General features: G+C 45.8%; 19 non-coding genes across 19 annotated transcripts; all 19 read right to left on the bottom strand.

Annotated features, from left to right (window-relative positions):
- Positions 1 to 248: 248 nt before the first annotated feature.
- On the bottom strand, positions 249 to 321 carry trnav-aac (transfer RNA valine (anticodon AAC)). Its single transcript has one exon. It is a non-coding gene; the product is annotated as a tRNA-Val (tRNA).
- An 820-nt stretch (positions 322 to 1,141) lies between these two features.
- On the bottom strand, positions 1,142 to 1,213 carry trnac-gca (transfer RNA cysteine (anticodon GCA)). The gene has a single exon. It is a non-coding gene; the product is annotated as a tRNA-Cys (tRNA).
- Positions 1,214 to 1,695: 482 nt separating this feature from the next.
- trnas-gcu (transfer RNA serine (anticodon GCU)) lies at positions 1,696 to 1,777 on the bottom strand. Its single transcript has one exon. It is a non-coding gene; the product is annotated as a tRNA-Ser (tRNA).
- An 805-nt stretch (positions 1,778 to 2,582) lies between these two features.
- Positions 2,583 to 2,655, bottom strand: trnav-aac (transfer RNA valine (anticodon AAC)). The gene has a single exon. It is a non-coding gene; the product is annotated as a tRNA-Val (tRNA).
- Positions 2,656 to 3,475: 820 nt separating this feature from the next.
- Positions 3,476 to 3,547, bottom strand: trnac-gca (transfer RNA cysteine (anticodon GCA)). Its single transcript has one exon. It is a non-coding gene; the product is annotated as a tRNA-Cys (tRNA).
- Positions 3,548 to 4,029: 482 nt separating this feature from the next.
- Positions 4,030 to 4,111, bottom strand: trnas-gcu (transfer RNA serine (anticodon GCU)). Its single transcript has one exon. It is a non-coding gene; the product is annotated as a tRNA-Ser (tRNA).
- An 805-nt stretch (positions 4,112 to 4,916) lies between these two features.
- trnav-aac (transfer RNA valine (anticodon AAC)) lies at positions 4,917 to 4,989 on the bottom strand. Its single transcript has one exon. It is a non-coding gene; the product is annotated as a tRNA-Val (tRNA).
- Positions 4,990 to 5,809: 820 nt separating this feature from the next.
- Positions 5,810 to 5,881, bottom strand: trnac-gca (transfer RNA cysteine (anticodon GCA)). Its single transcript has one exon. It is a non-coding gene; the product is annotated as a tRNA-Cys (tRNA).
- A 482-nt stretch (positions 5,882 to 6,363) lies between these two features.
- On the bottom strand, positions 6,364 to 6,445 carry trnas-gcu (transfer RNA serine (anticodon GCU)). The gene has a single exon. It is a non-coding gene; the product is annotated as a tRNA-Ser (tRNA).
- An 805-nt stretch (positions 6,446 to 7,250) lies between these two features.
- Positions 7,251 to 7,323, bottom strand: trnav-aac (transfer RNA valine (anticodon AAC)). Its single transcript has one exon. It is a non-coding gene; the product is annotated as a tRNA-Val (tRNA).
- An 820-nt stretch (positions 7,324 to 8,143) lies between these two features.
- trnac-gca (transfer RNA cysteine (anticodon GCA)) lies at positions 8,144 to 8,215 on the bottom strand. Its single transcript has one exon. It is a non-coding gene; the product is annotated as a tRNA-Cys (tRNA).
- Positions 8,216 to 8,697: 482 nt separating this feature from the next.
- Positions 8,698 to 8,779, bottom strand: trnas-gcu (transfer RNA serine (anticodon GCU)). Its single transcript has one exon. It is a non-coding gene; the product is annotated as a tRNA-Ser (tRNA).
- An 805-nt stretch (positions 8,780 to 9,584) lies between these two features.
- trnav-aac (transfer RNA valine (anticodon AAC)) lies at positions 9,585 to 9,657 on the bottom strand. Its single transcript has one exon. It is a non-coding gene; the product is annotated as a tRNA-Val (tRNA).
- An 820-nt stretch (positions 9,658 to 10,477) lies between these two features.
- trnac-gca (transfer RNA cysteine (anticodon GCA)) lies at positions 10,478 to 10,549 on the bottom strand. The gene has a single exon. It is a non-coding gene; the product is annotated as a tRNA-Cys (tRNA).
- A 482-nt stretch (positions 10,550 to 11,031) lies between these two features.
- trnas-gcu (transfer RNA serine (anticodon GCU)) lies at positions 11,032 to 11,113 on the bottom strand. Its single transcript has one exon. It is a non-coding gene; the product is annotated as a tRNA-Ser (tRNA).
- An 805-nt stretch (positions 11,114 to 11,918) lies between these two features.
- Positions 11,919 to 11,991, bottom strand: trnav-aac (transfer RNA valine (anticodon AAC)). The gene has a single exon. It is a non-coding gene; the product is annotated as a tRNA-Val (tRNA).
- Positions 11,992 to 12,811: 820 nt separating this feature from the next.
- trnac-gca (transfer RNA cysteine (anticodon GCA)) lies at positions 12,812 to 12,883 on the bottom strand. The gene has a single exon. It is a non-coding gene; the product is annotated as a tRNA-Cys (tRNA).
- Positions 12,884 to 13,365: 482 nt separating this feature from the next.
- On the bottom strand, positions 13,366 to 13,447 carry trnas-gcu (transfer RNA serine (anticodon GCU)). The gene has a single exon. It is a non-coding gene; the product is annotated as a tRNA-Ser (tRNA).
- Positions 13,448 to 14,252: 805 nt separating this feature from the next.
- On the bottom strand, positions 14,253 to 14,325 carry trnav-aac (transfer RNA valine (anticodon AAC)). Its single transcript has one exon. It is a non-coding gene; the product is annotated as a tRNA-Val (tRNA).
- Positions 14,326 to 14,466: the final 141 nt, after the last annotated feature.

Genomic DNA, 14,466 nt, shown 5'->3' with positions numbered 1-14,466 from the left:
ACATCACCACAGAAACCTGTTCATTTGGATTCTTTGGTTATTTTGATAGATTTGGCCACACATTTTCTCTCTGTGCAACACTCCCCAAAGGGGCAACGCTTTTCGCCCACTTGCGAACTGGCCACCTTTCATGCGTGAAGCAAATATGACGGGCGGAACTGTGTGTAACTTTAAAAGTGCTTCATGACACAAGGAGTAACGTGTCTCAAGAAAGGCATTTAACTCGCAGCGTATCAAAAGGAAGGCGCTGTTTCTGCCCGGTTTCGAACCGAGGACCTTTCGCGTGTTAGGCGAACGTGATAACCACTACACTACAGAAACCTAGACGCTGTGACACTTGGTTGATTTAACAGATTTTGTCACATATTTTGCGGTCGTTTGAAGGAACCGCACAAACTGTATGAGAAAGGCGGCGCATTTCCCAGGAATGCATGGATGCTTCTTCTGAAACCTGCAAACAGCCACACACTTCTTAGTTCGGGTATCTCCCCCGATTTGTTTCAGACGTGAAGTTTGAGCAGTCAAGTCGCAGCTCTGCGATCTGACCGAATAGTGCAGGTATCTCCAAACCTGCTCCTGGTCGGCTACCGTCCTGCAGACTTCAGTTTCAACCCACCTCCAACACACCTGCCTGTAATTATCAAGCAACCCTGAACACCTTGATTAGCTGCTTCAGCTATGTTTCATTGGGGTTGGAGCTAAAATCTGCAAGGCGGGAGCTCACCAGGAGCAGGGTCGGAGTAGAGTGTGAGCACACAATTCGTGAGCTTTGGCTTCACGTCGCATGGGATTTACTCGTTAAGTGTACGTTGGCATTTAGCCACGACTGTGCTGAAATGGCACAGTGTATGCTCGTCTTTAGCGTTAGAACAGGGGTAGGCAACGCCGGTCCTGAAGTGCCGCAGTCCTGCAGATTTTACTTCCAACCCTGATTAAACCTCATCCACCTGTAGTTCTCAGGTGAGCCTTCAGACCTTGGTTAGCCGATTCATGTGTGCTTGATTTGAGCTGGAGCTAAACTCTGCAGGGCTGCTGCACTCCAGGACCGACGTTTGCCTACCCCTACGTTAAAAGGATCCAGGATGAACTTTGAATTAGAAATATTGGTGTGCCAAACTACGAACATACAGGCTTACAGCCAAGGGGGCACCCGGATTTGAACCGGGGACCTCTTGATCTGCAGTCAAATGCTCTACCACTGAGCTATACCCCCTCTGAGAAGACATGTGGCCGAAGAATTGAAAAAGGATCATGTGTTATACTTCACCACAGTTAAAGCTGTCGTGATAATGTCCAAGTGAACCGTTAGACCTCCCTATCTGCGTTTAAACGCTCTAGCACTGACCTATAGAAATTGTGCTAGAGACAACGTATGTTTTCAACCATTCCGCTAATGTTTTTCAGTTGTTATGATTCAGGTTCTGTTCCTCTTACAGCAAACATCAACAAAGGAACCGCTCAACAGAGTCTTTACCACTTTCTAGAATCTAGACAGTTGGCACATAGCATGGACTTTAGAGTCTGAAAACACTCAAGTGTCCCCCAGAGACTCTGGCATGTAAAGACTTCAAAACTGGTGAAAAGAAAACGCGTTGCTTTCTCTACTGGCTAGCAGACCACATCTACAGGTGTGACACGCAGCGCAACCTGCGGCAATCTTGCATCTTAAAGACAGTTCAGTATCACAACGACAGACGACGAGGATGGGATTCGAACCCACGCGTGCAGAGCACAATGGATTAGCAGTCCATCGCCTTAACCACTCGGCCACCTCGTCACGTGAAACTTCCCTGGAACCCCTGCCGTTGCGCATTTTGCGATTCCTAAATTGCCAGCAAGTACGTAGTAGGGTGCATCAAATTGTTTCCGTTGTTGATGTAATTAAACGTTATCTTTTAGAAAGAGTTCATTTTGGCCTAACATAAGGTAAACGCCTGAGGAGAACTGTGCATGAGCAATCCATCGCCTTAGACATGTTTAGTAATAATATCAAGGACTGACCTTTAATTGATTGGGGTTCTTTTTCAAAATTGTTTTCAACGGATTTCAACATGAAACAGGTAAAAACCAAACGAGACATTCAAGACTTTATGTAAAGGGAACAAGAGGTTTTCATTGGCTTATCAACACAGCCAACTGGCTGGGTATTGTTGACTAAACCTCAGTACACTTACCCGCCGTACGTTCAACTAACACTTACCGAAGATCAGGTTTACAATAACGTGCATCAAACTGATGTAACTGTTGAGGTAGTTAAATCAACATGACCAAAACCCTGTCATATGTCTAACAAAGTGTTTATTTCAGTCGAACCGAGGACTTTTTGTGATAACCACATCACCACAGAAACCTGTTCATTTGGATTCTTTGGTTATTTTGATAGATTTGGCCACACATTTTCTCTCTGTGCAACACTCCCCAAAGGGGCAACGCTTTTCGCCCACTTGCGAACTGGCCACCTTTCATGCGTGAAGCAAATATGACGGGCGGAACTGTGTGTAACTTTAAAAGTGCTTCATGACACAAGGAGTAACGTGTCTCAAGAAAGGCATTTAACTCGCAGCGTATCAAAAGGAAGGCGCTGTTTCTGCCCGGTTTCGAACCGAGGACCTTTCGCGTGTTAGGCGAACGTGATAACCACTACACTACAGAAACCTAGACGCTGTGACACTTGGTTGATTTAACAGATTTTGTCACATATTTTGCGGTCGTTTGAAGGAACCGCACAAACTGTATGAGAAAGGCGGCGCATTTCCCAGGAATGCATGGATGCTTCTTCTGAAACCTGCAAACAGCCACACACTTCTTAGTTCGGGTATCTCCCCCGATTTGTTTCAGACGTGAAGTTTGAGCAGTCAAGTCGCAGCTCTGCGATCTGACCGAATAGTGCAGGTATCTCCAAACCTGCTCCTGGTCGGCTACCGTCCTGCAGACTTCAGTTTCAACCCACCTCCAACACACCTGCCTGTAATTATCAAGCAACCCTGAACACCTTGATTAGCTGCTTCAGCTATGTTTCATTGGGGTTGGAGCTAAAATCTGCAAGGCGGGAGCTCACCAGGAGCAGGGTCGGAGTAGAGTGTGAGCACACAATTCGTGAGCTTTGGCTTCACGTCGCATGGGATTTACTCGTTAAGTGTACGTTGGCATTTAGCCACGACTGTGCTGAAATGGCACAGTGTATGCTCGTCTTTAGCGTTAGAACAGGGGTAGGCAACGCCGGTCCTGAAGTGCCGCAGTCCTGCAGATTTTACTTCCAACCCTGATTAAACCTCATCCACCTGTAGTTCTCAGGTGAGCCTTCAGACCTTGGTTAGCCGATTCATGTGTGCTTGATTTGAGCTGGAGCTAAACTCTGCAGGGCTGCTGCACTCCAGGACCGACGTTTGCCTACCCCTACGTTAAAAGGATCCAGGATGAACTTTGAATTAGAAATATTGGTGTGCCAAACTACGAACATACAGGCTTACAGCCAAGGGGGCACCCGGATTTGAACCGGGGACCTCTTGATCTGCAGTCAAATGCTCTACCACTGAGCTATACCCCCTCTGAGAAGACATGTGGCCGAAGAATTGAAAAAGGATCATGTGTTATACTTCACCACAGTTAAAGCTGTCGTGATAATGTCCAAGTGAACCGTTAGACCTCCCTATCTGCGTTTAAACGCTCTAGCACTGACCTATAGAAATTGTGCTAGAGACAACGTATGTTTTCAACCATTCCGCTAATGTTTTTCAGTTGTTATGATTCAGGTTCTGTTCCTCTTACAGCAAACATCAACAAAGGAACCGCTCAACAGAGTCTTTACCACTTTCTAGAATCTAGACAGTTGGCACATAGCATGGACTTTAGAGTCTGAAAACACTCAAGTGTCCCCCAGAGACTCTGGCATGTAAAGACTTCAAAACTGGTGAAAAGAAAACGCGTTGCTTTCTCTACTGGCTAGCAGACCACATCTACAGGTGTGACACGCAGCGCAACCTGCGGCAATCTTGCATCTTAAAGACAGTTCAGTATCACAACGACAGACGACGAGGATGGGATTCGAACCCACGCGTGCAGAGCACAATGGATTAGCAGTCCATCGCCTTAACCACTCGGCCACCTCGTCACGTGAAACTTCCCTGGAACCCCTGCCGTTGCGCATTTTGCGATTCCTAAATTGCCAGCAAGTACGTAGTAGGGTGCATCAAATTGTTTCCGTTGTTGATGTAATTAAACGTTATCTTTTAGAAAGAGTTCATTTTGGCCTAACATAAGGTAAACGCCTGAGGAGAACTGTGCATGAGCAATCCATCGCCTTAGACATGTTTAGTAATAATATCAAGGACTGACCTTTAATTGATTGGGGTTCTTTTTCAAAATTGTTTTCAACGGATTTCAACATGAAACAGGTAAAAACCAAACGAGACATTCAAGACTTTATGTAAAGGGAACAAGAGGTTTTCATTGGCTTATCAACACAGCCAACTGGCTGGGTATTGTTGACTAAACCTCAGTACACTTACCCGCCGTACGTTCAACTAACACTTACCGAAGATCAGGTTTACAATAACGTGCATCAAACTGATGTAACTGTTGAGGTAGTTAAATCAACATGACCAAAACCCTGTCATATGTCTAACAAAGTGTTTATTTCAGTCGAACCGAGGACTTTTTGTGATAACCACATCACCACAGAAACCTGTTCATTTGGATTCTTTGGTTATTTTGATAGATTTGGCCACACATTTTCTCTCTGTGCAACACTCCCCAAAGGGGCAACGCTTTTCGCCCACTTGCGAACTGGCCACCTTTCATGCGTGAAGCAAATATGACGGGCGGAACTGTGTGTAACTTTAAAAGTGCTTCATGACACAAGGAGTAACGTGTCTCAAGAAAGGCATTTAACTCGCAGCGTATCAAAAGGAAGGCGCTGTTTCTGCCCGGTTTCGAACCGAGGACCTTTCGCGTGTTAGGCGAACGTGATAACCACTACACTACAGAAACCTAGACGCTGTGACACTTGGTTGATTTAACAGATTTTGTCACATATTTTGCGGTCGTTTGAAGGAACCGCACAAACTGTATGAGAAAGGCGGCGCATTTCCCAGGAATGCATGGATGCTTCTTCTGAAACCTGCAAACAGCCACACACTTCTTAGTTCGGGTATCTCCCCCGATTTGTTTCAGACGTGAAGTTTGAGCAGTCAAGTCGCAGCTCTGCGATCTGACCGAATAGTGCAGGTATCTCCAAACCTGCTCCTGGTCGGCTACCGTCCTGCAGACTTCAGTTTCAACCCACCTCCAACACACCTGCCTGTAATTATCAAGCAACCCTGAACACCTTGATTAGCTGCTTCAGCTATGTTTCATTGGGGTTGGAGCTAAAATCTGCAAGGCGGGAGCTCACCAGGAGCAGGGTCGGAGTAGAGTGTGAGCACACAATTCGTGAGCTTTGGCTTCACGTCGCATGGGATTTACTCGTTAAGTGTACGTTGGCATTTAGCCACGACTGTGCTGAAATGGCACAGTGTATGCTCGTCTTTAGCGTTAGAACAGGGGTAGGCAACGCCGGTCCTGAAGTGCCGCAGTCCTGCAGATTTTACTTCCAACCCTGATTAAACCTCATCCACCTGTAGTTCTCAGGTGAGCCTTCAGACCTTGGTTAGCCGATTCATGTGTGCTTGATTTGAGCTGGAGCTAAACTCTGCAGGGCTGCTGCACTCCAGGACCGACGTTTGCCTACCCCTACGTTAAAAGGATCCAGGATGAACTTTGAATTAGAAATATTGGTGTGCCAAACTACGAACATACAGGCTTACAGCCAAGGGGGCACCCGGATTTGAACCGGGGACCTCTTGATCTGCAGTCAAATGCTCTACCACTGAGCTATACCCCCTCTGAGAAGACATGTGGCCGAAGAATTGAAAAAGGATCATGTGTTATACTTCACCACAGTTAAAGCTGTCGTGATAATGTCCAAGTGAACCGTTAGACCTCCCTATCTGCGTTTAAACGCTCTAGCACTGACCTATAGAAATTGTGCTAGAGACAACGTATGTTTTCAACCATTCCGCTAATGTTTTTCAGTTGTTATGATTCAGGTTCTGTTCCTCTTACAGCAAACATCAACAAAGGAACCGCTCAACAGAGTCTTTACCACTTTCTAGAATCTAGACAGTTGGCACATAGCATGGACTTTAGAGTCTGAAAACACTCAAGTGTCCCCCAGAGACTCTGGCATGTAAAGACTTCAAAACTGGTGAAAAGAAAACGCGTTGCTTTCTCTACTGGCTAGCAGACCACATCTACAGGTGTGACACGCAGCGCAACCTGCGGCAATCTTGCATCTTAAAGACAGTTCAGTATCACAACGACAGACGACGAGGATGGGATTCGAACCCACGCGTGCAGAGCACAATGGATTAGCAGTCCATCGCCTTAACCACTCGGCCACCTCGTCACGTGAAACTTCCCTGGAACCCCTGCCGTTGCGCATTTTGCGATTCCTAAATTGCCAGCAAGTACGTAGTAGGGTGCATCAAATTGTTTCCGTTGTTGATGTAATTAAACGTTATCTTTTAGAAAGAGTTCATTTTGGCCTAACATAAGGTAAACGCCTGAGGAGAACTGTGCATGAGCAATCCATCGCCTTAGACATGTTTAGTAATAATATCAAGGACTGACCTTTAATTGATTGGGGTTCTTTTTCAAAATTGTTTTCAACGGATTTCAACATGAAACAGGTAAAAACCAAACGAGACATTCAAGACTTTATGTAAAGGGAACAAGAGGTTTTCATTGGCTTATCAACACAGCCAACTGGCTGGGTATTGTTGACTAAACCTCAGTACACTTACCCGCCGTACGTTCAACTAACACTTACCGAAGATCAGGTTTACAATAACGTGCATCAAACTGATGTAACTGTTGAGGTAGTTAAATCAACATGACCAAAACCCTGTCATATGTCTAACAAAGTGTTTATTTCAGTCGAACCGAGGACTTTTTGTGATAACCACATCACCACAGAAACCTGTTCATTTGGATTCTTTGGTTATTTTGATAGATTTGGCCACACATTTTCTCTCTGTGCAACACTCCCCAAAGGGGCAACGCTTTTCGCCCACTTGCGAACTGGCCACCTTTCATGCGTGAAGCAAATATGACGGGCGGAACTGTGTGTAACTTTAAAAGTGCTTCATGACACAAGGAGTAACGTGTCTCAAGAAAGGCATTTAACTCGCAGCGTATCAAAAGGAAGGCGCTGTTTCTGCCCGGTTTCGAACCGAGGACCTTTCGCGTGTTAGGCGAACGTGATAACCACTACACTACAGAAACCTAGACGCTGTGACACTTGGTTGATTTAACAGATTTTGTCACATATTTTGCGGTCGTTTGAAGGAACCGCACAAACTGTATGAGAAAGGCGGCGCATTTCCCAGGAATGCATGGATGCTTCTTCTGAAACCTGCAAACAGCCACACACTTCTTAGTTCGGGTATCTCCCCCGATTTGTTTCAGACGTGAAGTTTGAGCAGTCAAGTCGCAGCTCTGCGATCTGACCGAATAGTGCAGGTATCTCCAAACCTGCTCCTGGTCGGCTACCGTCCTGCAGACTTCAGTTTCAACCCACCTCCAACACACCTGCCTGTAATTATCAAGCAACCCTGAACACCTTGATTAGCTGCTTCAGCTATGTTTCATTGGGGTTGGAGCTAAAATCTGCAAGGCGGGAGCTCACCAGGAGCAGGGTCGGAGTAGAGTGTGAGCACACAATTCGTGAGCTTTGGCTTCACGTCGCATGGGATTTACTCGTTAAGTGTACGTTGGCATTTAGCCACGACTGTGCTGAAATGGCACAGTGTATGCTCGTCTTTAGCGTTAGAACAGGGGTAGGCAACGCCGGTCCTGAAGTGCCGCAGTCCTGCAGATTTTACTTCCAACCCTGATTAAACCTCATCCACCTGTAGTTCTCAGGTGAGCCTTCAGACCTTGGTTAGCCGATTCATGTGTGCTTGATTTGAGCTGGAGCTAAACTCTGCAGGGCTGCTGCACTCCAGGACCGACGTTTGCCTACCCCTACGTTAAAAGGATCCAGGATGAACTTTGAATTAGAAATATTGGTGTGCCAAACTACGAACATACAGGCTTACAGCCAAGGGGGCACCCGGATTTGAACCGGGGACCTCTTGATCTGCAGTCAAATGCTCTACCACTGAGCTATACCCCCTCTGAGAAGACATGTGGCCGAAGAATTGAAAAAGGATCATGTGTTATACTTCACCACAGTTAAAGCTGTCGTGATAATGTCCAAGTGAACCGTTAGACCTCCCTATCTGCGTTTAAACGCTCTAGCACTGACCTATAGAAATTGTGCTAGAGACAACGTATGTTTTCAACCATTCCGCTAATGTTTTTCAGTTGTTATGATTCAGGTTCTGTTCCTCTTACAGCAAACATCAACAAAGGAACCGCTCAACAGAGTCTTTACCACTTTCTAGAATCTAGACAGTTGGCACATAGCATGGACTTTAGAGTCTGAAAACACTCAAGTGTCCCCCAGAGACTCTGGCATGTAAAGACTTCAAAACTGGTGAAAAGAAAACGCGTTGCTTTCTCTACTGGCTAGCAGACCACATCTACAGGTGTGACACGCAGCGCAACCTGCGGCAATCTTGCATCTTAAAGACAGTTCAGTATCACAACGACAGACGACGAGGATGGGATTCGAACCCACGCGTGCAGAGCACAATGGATTAGCAGTCCATCGCCTTAACCACTCGGCCACCTCGTCACGTGAAACTTCCCTGGAACCCCTGCCGTTGCGCATTTTGCGATTCCTAAATTGCCAGCAAGTACGTAGTAGGGTGCATCAAATTGTTTCCGTTGTTGATGTAATTAAACGTTATCTTTTAGAAAGAGTTCATTTTGGCCTAACATAAGGTAAACGCCTGAGGAGAACTGTGCATGAGCAATCCATCGCCTTAGACATGTTTAGTAATAATATCAAGGACTGACCTTTAATTGATTGGGGTTCTTTTTCAAAATTGTTTTCAACGGATTTCAACATGAAACAGGTAAAAACCAAACGAGACATTCAAGACTTTATGTAAAGGGAACAAGAGGTTTTCATTGGCTTATCAACACAGCCAACTGGCTGGGTATTGTTGACTAAACCTCAGTACACTTACCCGCCGTACGTTCAACTAACACTTACCGAAGATCAGGTTTACAATAACGTGCATCAAACTGATGTAACTGTTGAGGTAGTTAAATCAACATGACCAAAACCCTGTCATATGTCTAACAAAGTGTTTATTTCAGTCGAACCGAGGACTTTTTGTGATAACCACATCACCACAGAAACCTGTTCATTTGGATTCTTTGGTTATTTTGATAGATTTGGCCACACATTTTCTCTCTGTGCAACACTCCCCAAAGGGGCAACGCTTTTCGCCCACTTGCGAACTGGCCACCTTTCATGCGTGAAGCAAATATGACGGGCGGAACTGTGTGTAACTTTAAAAGTGCTTCATGACACAAGGAGTAACGTGTCTCAAGAAAGGCATTTAACTCGCAGCGTATCAAAAGGAAGGCGCTGTTTCTGCCCGGTTTCGAACCGAGGACCTTTCGCGTGTTAGGCGAACGTGATAACCACTACACTACAGAAACCTAGACGCTGTGACACTTGGTTGATTTAACAGATTTTGTCACATATTTTGCGGTCGTTTGAAGGAACCGCACAAACTGTATGAGAAAGGCGGCGCATTTCCCAGGAATGCATGGATGCTTCTTCTGAAACCTGCAAACAGCCACACACTTCTTAGTTCGGGTATCTCCCCCGATTTGTTTCAGACGTGAAGTTTGAGCAGTCAAGTCGCAGCTCTGCGATCTGACCGAATAGTGCAGGTATCTCCAAACCTGCTCCTGGTCGGCTACCGTCCTGCAGACTTCAGTTTCAACCCACCTCCAACACACCTGCCTGTAATTATCAAGCAACCCTGAACACCTTGATTAGCTGCTTCAGCTATGTTTCATTGGGGTTGGAGCTAAAATCTGCAAGGCGGGAGCTCACCAGGAGCAGGGTCGGAGTAGAGTGTGAGCACACAATTCGTGAGCTTTGGCTTCACGTCGCATGGGATTTACTCGTTAAGTGTACGTTGGCATTTAGCCACGACTGTGCTGAAATGGCACAGTGTATGCTCGTCTTTAGCGTTAGAACAGGGGTAGGCAACGCCGGTCCTGAAGTGCCGCAGTCCTGCAGATTTTACTTCCAACCCTGATTAAACCTCATCCACCTGTAGTTCTCAGGTGAGCCTTCAGACCTTGGTTAGCCGATTCATGTGTGCTTGATTTGAGCTGGAGCTAAACTCTGCAGGGCTGCTGCACTCCAGGACCGACGTTTGCCTACCCCTACGTTAAAAGGATCCAGGATGAACTTTGAATTAGAAATATTGGTGTGCCAAACTACGAACATACAGGCTTACAGCCAAGGGGGCACCCGGATTTGAACCGGGGACCTCTTGATCTGCAGTCAAATGCTCTACCACTGAGCTATACCCCCTCTGAGAAGACATGTGGCCGAAGAATTGAAAAAGGATCATGTGTTATACTTCACCACAGTTAAAGCTGTCGTGATAATGTCCAAGTGAACCGTTAGGCCTCCCTATCTGCGTTTAAATGCTCTAGCGCTGACCTACAGAAACTGTGCTAGAGCCAACGTATGTTTTCAACCATTCCGCTAATGTTTTTCAGTTGTTATGATTCCTGTTCTGTTCCTCTTACAGCAAACATCAACAAAGGAACCGCTCAACAGAGTCTTTACCACTTTCTAGAATCTAGACAGTTGGCACATAGCATGGACTTTAGAGTCTGAAAACACTCAAGTGTCCCCCAGAGACTCTGGCATGTAAAGACTTCAAAACTGGTGAAAAGAAAACGCGTTGCTTTCTCTACTGGCTAGCAGACCACATCTACAGGTGTGACACGCAGCGCAACCTGCGGCAATCTTGCATCTTAAAGACAGTTCAGTATCACAACGACAGACGACGAGGATGGGATTCGAACCCACGCGTGCAGAGCACAATGGATTAGCAGTCCATCGCCTTAACCACTCGGCCACCTCGTCACGTGAAACTTCCCTGGAACCCCTGCCGTTGCGCATTTTGCGATTCCTAAATTGCCAGCAAGTACGTAGTAGGGTGCATCAAATTGTTTCCGTTGTTGATGTAATTAAACGTTATCTTTTAGAAAGAGTTCATTTTGGCCTAACATAAGGTAAACGCCTGAGGAGAACTGTGCATGAGCAATCCATCGCCTTAGACATGTTTAGTAATAATATCAAGGACTGACCTTTAATTGATTGGGGTTCTTTTTCAAAATTGTTTTCAACGGATTTCAACATGAAACAGGTAAAAACCAAACGAGACATTCAAGACTTTATGTAAAGGGAACAAGAGGTTTTCATTGGCTTATCAACACAGCCAACTGGCTGGGTATTGTTGACTAAACCTCAGTACACTTACCCGCCGTACGTTCAACTAACACTTACCGAAGATCAGGTTTACAATAACGTGCATCAAACTGATGTAACTGTTGAGGTAGTTAAATCAACATGACCAAAACCCTGTCATATGTCTAACAAAGTGTTTATTTCAGTCGAACCGAGGACTTTTTGTGATAACCACATCACCACAGAAACCTGTTCATTTGGATTCTTTGGTTATTTTGATAGATTTGGCCACACATTTTCTCTCTGTGCAACACTCCCCAAAGGGGCAACGCTTTTCGCCCACTTGCGAACTGGCCACCTTTCATGCGTGAAGCAAATATGACGGGCGGAACTGTGTGTAACTTTAAAAGTGCTTCATGACACAAGGAGTAACGTGTCTCAAGAAAGGCATTTAACTCGCAGCGTATCAAAAGGAAGGCGCTGTTTCTGCCCGGTTTCGAACCGAGGACCTTTCGCGTGTTAGGCGAACGTGATAACCACTACACTACAGAAACCTAGACGCTGTGACACTTGGTTGATTTAACAGATTTTGTCACATATTTTGCGGTCGTTTGAAGGAACCGCACAAACTGTATGAGAAAGGCGGCGCATTTCCCAGGAATGCATGGATGCTTCTTCTGAAACCTGCAAACAGCCACACACTTCTTAGTTCGGGTATCTCCCCCGATTTGTTTCAGACGTGAAGTTTGAGCAGTCAAGTCGCAGCTCTGCGATCTGACCGAATAGTGCAGGTATCTCCAAACCTGCTCCTGGTCGGCTACCGTCCTGCAGACTTCAGTTTCAACCCACCTCCAACACACCTGCCTGTAATTATCAAGCAACCCTGAACACCTTGATTAGCTGCTTCAGCTATGTTTCATTGGGGTTGGAGCTAAAATCTGCAAGGCGGGAGCTCACCAGGAGCAGGGTCGGAGTAGAGTGTGAGCACACAATTCGTGAGCTTTGGCTTCACGTCGCATGGGATTTACTCGTTAAGTGTACGTTGGCATTTAGCCACGACTGTGCTGAAATGGCACAGTGTATGCTCGTCTTTAGCGTTAGAACAGGGGTAGGCAACGCCGGTCCTGAAGTGCCGCAGTCCTGCAGATTTTACTTCCAACCCTGATTAAACCTCATCCACCTGTAGTTCTCAGGTGAGCCTTCAGACCTTGGTTAGCCGATTCATGTGTGCTTGATTTGAGCTGGAGCTAAACTCTGCAGGGCTGCTGCACTCCAGGACCGACGTTTGCCTACCCCTACGTTAAAAGGATCCAGGATGAACTTTGAATTAGAAATATTGGTGTGCCAAACTACGAACATACAGGCTTACAGCCAAGGGGGCACCCGGATTTGAACCGGGGACCTCTTGATCTGCAGTCAAATGCTCTACCACTGAGCTATACCCCCTCTGAGAAGACATGTGGCCGAAGAATTGAAAAAGGATCATGTGTTATACTTCACCACAGTTAAAGCTGTCGTGATAATGTCCAAGTGAACCGTTAGACCTCCCTATCTGCGTTTAAACGCTCTAGCACTGACCTATAGAAATTGTGCTAGAGACAACGTATGTTTTCAACCATTCCGCTAATGTTTTTCAGTTGTTATGATTCAGGTTCTGTTCCTCTTACAGCAAACATCAACAAAGGAACCGCTCAACAGAGTCTTTACCACTTTCTAGAATCTAGACAGTTGGCACATAGCATGGACTTTAGAGTCTGAAAACACTCAAGTGTCCCCCAGAGACTCTGGCATGTAAAGACTTCAAAACTGGTGAAAAGAAAACGCGTTGCTTTCTCTACTGGCTAGCAGACCACATCTACAGGTGTGACACGCAGCGCAACCTGCGGCAATCTTGCATCTTAAAGACAGTTCAGTATCACAACGACAGACGACGAGGATGGGATTCGAACCCACGCGTGCAGAGCACAATGGATTAGCAGTCCATCGCCTTAACCACTCGGCCACCTCGTCACGTGAAACTTCCCTGGAACCCCTGCCGTTGCGCATTTTGCGATTCCTAAATTGCCAGCAAGTACGTAGTAGGGTGCATCAAATTGTTTCCGTTGTTGATGTAATTAAACGTTATCTTTTAGAAAGAGTTCATTTTGGCCTAACATAAGGTAAACGCCTGAGGAGAACTGTGCATGAGCAATCCATCGCCTTAGACATGTTTAGTAATAATATCAAGGACTGACCTTTAATTGATTGGGGTTCTTTTTCAAAATTGTTTTCAACGGATTTCAACATGAAACAGGTAAAAACCAAACGAGACATTCAAGACTTTATGTAAAGGGAACAAGAGGTTTTCATTGGCTTATCAACACAGCCAACTGGCTGGGTATTGTTGACTAAACCTCAGTACACTTACCCGCCGTACGTTCAACTAACACTTACCGAAGATCAGGTTTACAATAACGTGCATCAAACTGATGTAACTGTTGAGGTAGTTAAATCAACATGACCAAAACCCTGTCATATGTCTAACAAAGTGTTTATTTCAGTCGAACCGAGGACTTTTTGTGATAACCACATCACCACAGAAACCTGTTCATTTGGATTCTTTGGTTATTTTGATAGATTTGGCCACACATTTTCTCTCTGTGCAACACTCCCCAAAGGGGCAACGCTTTTCGCCCACTTGCGAACTGGCCACCTTTCATGCGTGAAGCAAATATGACGGGCGGAACTGTGTGTAACTTTAAAAGTGCTTCATGACACAAGGAGTAACGTGTCTCAAGAAAGGCATTTAACTCGCAGCGTATCAAAAGGAAGGCGCTGTTTCTGCCCGGTTTCGAACCGAGGACCTTTCGCGTGTTAGGCGAACGTGATAACCACTACACTACAGAAACCTAGACGCTGTGACACTTGGTTGATTTAACAGATTTTGTCACATATTTTGCGGTCGTTTGAAGGAACCGCACAAACTGTATGAGAAAGGCGGCGCATTTCCCAGGAATGCATGGATGCTTCTTCTGAAACCTGCAAACAGC

The sequence above is a fragment of the Misgurnus anguillicaudatus genome, chromosome 14 (genome assembly GCF_027580225.2).
Source record: "Misgurnus anguillicaudatus chromosome 14, ASM2758022v2, whole genome shotgun sequence".
In the NCBI taxonomy this organism is placed as follows: Eukaryota; Metazoa; Chordata; class Actinopteri; order Cypriniformes; family Cobitidae; genus Misgurnus; species Misgurnus anguillicaudatus.
Note: the sequence above shows the minus strand (reverse complement) of the source record. Positions and strands in the feature narration are given on the sequence as shown.